We start from the raw sequence: 6,000 nt of genomic DNA, 5'->3' as shown, positions 1-6,000 counted from the left end.
GTAGTTATGTGTATTTTTGGGAATATAATATTGGATTTGAATATTATACTCCTTGAGTTTTATGTGTGCTTGAAACATGTGAAATAAATGTTGGTTAGTATTATTTATATGGTTATGTGAAGTGTAATGGATTCCTTTAATTGTTGATTTAATCATTGTGCCTTATTATGCTTTTTCATAATGATTTGAATTCTCACCCTTTCTGTTTGAATGTTACCTTTACATGGGTATCACGCAGATACTCCAGAGTAGTATTGCTGAAGTAAGTGGACGGTAGCTCACTCGAGATTAGCCGGAGAGTTTCCGTATTTTAGTTTGAAGACTAGGTAATGAGTCAATGCTCTGGTCATGTAACACGGGTAGATTGGTAGTATTAAACTCATATCTTATTTGGATATGCATTATGTTATTGCTTGTTTTAATTCATCTTGAGGTGATTATTGAGAGATGATCATGGTATAGGACATGGATCATGTTATGAAATACATGAGTATTCATTATTTTCCGCTGCGAACGCATATTTCTTGAATATTCATGATAATTGAAGTGTGTTATTTTAAAAGACCAGACGTATTATATATTGATGATGAATGATGTTGGTTTTTGAAAGCTTTTAGTTTTTGAAAATGTCGATGTGACGCCCTTTTGTTATATGCGTGCTTAATTACTCTGATTATATGCTAAGTATTTTGGGGTAGAAAAAAGGGGTGTTACATTAGTGGTATCAGAGCAGGTCGGTCCGTCCGGCCAGGTTGTTTAGTTATGTTTGTTCCCTAGTATGCGACATGTGTGTGAGAACACTGTCGATGCTTGTTTTGTTCTTCATTTGCAGTTTGGGAATGAAATAAGTGGGGGAGGAACGTCTGCTTATCTTGAATGTTCCAATTGTATCGAACTTGGACATTATGTTGTTGCATGCAAGAGTGCAGTGTTGGCTAGTTAACTGTTTTGGAGAAGACGGTTATTTTTACTGAGGTTGGTGCTAAGGAAGATTGGTTTGTGTCTGCTAAGAAAGTTGAGGAACCGGTGCAAGGTGGTGCCGAATTGTTTATGTTGTTGGCAACATTGGATATTCGTGAGAAGAGGACGATTGAAGAATTGCCAATAGTTTATGAGTTTGCGGAGGTATTTCCGGAAGATATAAGTGATTTACCGCCGGAACGTGAGGTTGAGTTTTAGATTGATTTAGTTCCTGGAACTAGTCCTGTATCGATGGCTCCCTATAGAATGTCTGCTTCTGAGTTGAAAGAGTTGAAGAGTCAACTTGAAGACTTGCTTGAGAAGAGGTTTATTCGTCCTAGTGTGTCACCGTGGGGTGCACCTGTTCTGTTGGTCAAGAAGAAAGAAGGTTCTATGAGATTATGTGTTGATTATAGACAACTGAATAAAGTGACGATTAAGAACAAGTATCCACTTCCGAGGATTGACGATCTGATGGATCAACTGGTTGGAGCTTGTGTGTTTAGCAAAATTTATTTGAGGTCTGGGTATCATCAGATTCGGGTAACGGCTGAAGATATTCAGAAGACTGCTTTTCGGACAAGGTACGGTCACTACGAGTACTCAGTGATGCCTTTTGGTATGACTAATGCACCTGGTGTATTTATGGAGTATATGAATAGAATTTTCTATGACTATCTGGATAAGTTTGTTGTTGTGTTCATCGATGATATATTGATTTATTCAAAGAGTGAAGAGGATCATGCCGAGCATTTGAAGGTTGTGTTATAGGTGTTGAAAGAGAAGAAGTTGTTTGCTAAACTCTCTAAATGTGAATTTTGGTTGAGTGAAGTAAATTTTCTTGGACATGTGATTTCGAGTGGTGGTATTTCTGTGGATCCTACGAAGATTGAAGTTGTATCTCAGTGGGAAGCTCATAAGTCTGTTGCTGAGATTCGAAGTTTCCTTGGTTTGGCTGGTTATTATAGGAAGTTCATTGAAGGATTTTCTAAGTTGTCGTTACCATTGACGCAGTTGACTAGGAAAGGTCAAGCTTTCATTTGGACTTCGCAGTGTGAAGCGAATTTTCAAGAGCTTAAGAGAAGATTGACTACGTCTCCTATTTTGATTTTGCCGGATCCGTTAGAAACTTTCGTTGTGTATTGTGATGCTTCTTTGTTGGGTTTGGGAGGTGTTTTGATGCAAAAAGGGCAAGTGGTAGCTTATGCTTCAAGGCAACTTAAAGTTCATGAGAGGAATTATCCGACGCATGATTTAGAGTTGGCCGCCGTCGTGTTTGTGTTGAAGCTTTGGAGACATTACTTGTTTGGATCGCGATTTGATGTGTTTAGTGATCACAAGAGTTTGAAGTACTTGTTCGATCAGAAAGAATTGAATATGAGGCAAAGGAGATGGTTGGAATTCTTGAAAGATTATGATTTTGGTTTGAATTATCATCCTGAAAAGGCGAATGTTGTAGCCGATGCATTGAGTAGGAAGTCATTGCACATGTCTATGTTGATGATTCGAGAATTTGAATTGTTGGAGCAATTTAGAGATTTGAGTTTAGTTGTGAAGTGACGTCTTCGTGTGTTAAGCTGGGTATGTTGAAGCTTACGTGTGGCATTCTTGATGAGATTAGAGAAGGTCAGAAGTCAGATTTGAAATTAGTCGATGTTATGACATTGATTAATCAAGATAAAGGTGGTGACTTTCGGATTGATGAGAATGGTATCATGAGGTGTCGTGATCGAGTTTGTGTTCTGGATGTTGCGGATTTAAGAAAGAGGATTCTTGAGGAAGGGCATAGAAGTGGTTTGAGTATTCATCCTGGTGCTACTAAAATGTATCAAGACTTGAGGAAGATGTTTCGGTGGCAAGGTATGAAGAAGGATGTAGCGGAATTTGTGTATTCATGTTTGACTTGTCAAAAGTCAAAGATTGAACATCAAAAGTCGTCTGGTTTGATGCAACCGTTATCTATTCCCGAATGGAAGTGGGATAGTATCTCTATGGATTTTGTTTCGGGCTTGCCGAGAACATTGAGTAATTGTGAGGCGATTTGGGTCGTTGTGGACAGGTTGACAAAATGTGCTCATTTTATTCCGATGGGGATGGATTATTCGATGGAGAGACTTGCTAAGTTGTACATCGAGAGGATTATGCGTTTGCATGGTATTCCGTCGAGAATTATTTCGGATAGAGATCCGAGGTTCACTTCGAGATTTTGGGAAGGTTTGCAAAGTGCTTTGGGTACGAAGTTGCGTTTGAGTTCGGTGTATCATCCGCAAACTGATGGTCAAACGGAGAGGACTATTCAGTCACTTGAAGACCTTTTGAGGTCCTGTGTTTTGGAACAAGGAGGAAATTGGGATAGTTTCTTGCCTTTGATCGAGTTTACGTAGAACAACAGTTTCCATTCGAGTATTGGAATGACACCTTTTGAGGCTCTTTATGGAAGAAGGTGTAGAACTCCTTTATGTTGGTACAAATCGGGAGAGAATGCTGTGGTTGGACCCGAGTTGATTTAAGAGACTACGGATAAAATTAAGATGATTCAAGAGAAGATGAAGGCTTCTCAGAGTCGTCAAAAGAGTTATCATGATAAGAGGAGGAAGGCTCTTGAGTTTGAGAAAGATGAGCATGTGTTTCTTCAAGTTACGCCAATAACGGGTGTTGGTAGAGCTTTGAAGTCGCGTAAGTTGACGCCGCGTTTCATTGGTCCTTATCAGATTTCCGAGAGGGTAGGTGAAGTGGCATATCGGATTGCATTACCACCAACACTTTCTAATCTTCATGATGTGTTCCATGTGTCTCAATTGAGGAGGTACATTACGGATCCATCGCATGTTGTTCCATTAGATGATGTCCAAGTGAGGGATAATTTGACGGTTGATACATCACCTATGCGAATTGAAGATCGAGAAGTGAAGAAGCTTTGTGGTAAGGAGATTGCTTTGGTGAAAGTGATATGGGGCGGAGTCGCCAATGGCAATATTACTTGGGAACTCGAGGATAAGATGAAGGAATCGTATCCGGAGTTGTTTGTTTGAGGTATTTTCGAGGCCGAAAATCTTTTAAGTGGGGGAGAGTTGTAACAAGCAATTTTTAGTAATTATTTCTTATGTTAGTATTACTATATTTTATTTTATTTATTTGGAGTGTTAATTAATTAATTGGTTGTTAGGTAGTATAATAATCGATTATATTAATTAATTTGGTGTGTTAATCAATTATTTAGTTGATATGAGATATAATGAATAATTGAATTAATTAACTTGGTGTGTATATTGTGTTAGTTTAATTTAATTGAACTAAAAAGAGATATTTAAATATTAGGTCTTATTGGGCCTATTAATTAAATTAGAGATATCACTCTTTAAGCCCAAATAGAATACTAATATAAATAGTAAGAGGAGAGGGAGAATACGATTCATTTAATCATTTGACAACAATAGAGAAAGAGAAGAGGGAAAGAGAAGGAGAAGAGGAGAAGAACAAGAGGGAAGCTAAGGTTTCCAGAAAATTGAAGAGGTAAGGGCGGAATCCTTACTATTATGGGTTAGTATGATTGGGTCAATGGATAGATGTATGTTTAGGTTAAAATCCCTAATTTTGTATGATTGTTTGAAATTGTTAGGTTGATGAGTATTATCGATTTGTGGTGATTTGATGGTGTTAAAACTGTAAATTAATGTTATATACTTAGAGTATTGTATGAGTCATAATTTTCTGAACGTTTGGCTTTTTACGGAATCGAAATCGGAGGTCCGAAAGTCCTCCAACGATGAAAAACGCAGAAAATTCTGCATTCTGTTTTTGTGTTAACCGGTTACCCATCGAGCGTTAACCGGTTACTTGCTTAAATTTCTGCATTCTGTTTTACGTTAACCGGTTACCCACCGAGCGTTAACCGGTTACTTGCTTGAAAATCTGCGCAGGAAATTAATTCTGTTTTATGTTAACCGGTTACCCACCGAGCGTTAACCGGTTACTTGTTGTAAAAAAAATGAAAAATTGAGATTTTAAAAGTTGTAATCATCTTGGAATGAAATCTAATTGTGCGTAATTGATAATTAGTTATATATGGTGATATGTGGAATGTTAAGATAGTAGAGATGATGTTAATTGCGTATTTATGAATGATATATATTGTTATGAATGTGTATATGTACCATTGGTGGATAATTCATAGAGTTGAATTATGATTATATGTGGAATGATTAAGATAGTAGAGATGATCTTAATTGCATATTTATGAATGATATATATTGTTATGAATGTGTATATGTACCATTGGTGGATAATTCATAGAGTTGAATTATGATTATATGTGGAATGATTAAGATGGTAAAGATGATCTTAATTGCATATTATGTGAATGGTGTATTTGTTATGAATGTGTATATGTACCATTGGTGGATAATTCATAGAGTTGAATTATGGTGATATGTGGAATGTTAAGATGGTAGAGATGATCTTAATTGCATATATATTGGTATTTGTACATTCATTCATGACATGGTCGGCTTCATAGTGGAAGCGGTGAAACTGTGGGTTCACATGGTATTAGACATTGATCCTTGAATGGAAATAGGCGTAGCACACGTTGATCCTTAATTGGAAATAGGCGTGGTAGTAGACGGTGATCCTTAATTGTAAATAGACGTAGCACACGTTGATCCTTAATTGGAAATAGGCGTGGTAGTAGGCTTTGATCTTGTCCGGATCGGAAGCATGGCTTGGATTCTAGATATTGAATCGGAAAGCGGTGAAACGTTGGGTTCACATTGAGGTACCGCATGCATAGAGTCACATGTCTTGCATTGAGTCACATTAGAGTTATGTGAAGATTGAATGTATGCATTGATGTGATTGTGAGGTGTGTATGATATATGGTAATTGAATTTGGTGATGTTTGGATACATAACTTGGCAAAGTACATGATTATGTGATAATTGTAGTTATGTGTATTTTTGGGAATATAATATTGGGATTTGAATATTATACTCCTTGAGTTTTATGTGTGCTTGAAACATGTGAAATAAATGTTGGTTAGTA

The sequence above is a fragment of the Lathyrus oleraceus genome, chromosome 3, assembly GCF_024323335.1.
Source record: "Lathyrus oleraceus cultivar Zhongwan6 chromosome 3, CAAS_Psat_ZW6_1.0, whole genome shotgun sequence".
NCBI lineage: Eukaryota > Viridiplantae > Streptophyta > Magnoliopsida > Fabales > Fabaceae > Lathyrus > Lathyrus oleraceus.
The sequence above is the reverse complement of the archived record's forward strand: the minus strand, read 5'-3'. Positions refer to the sequence as shown.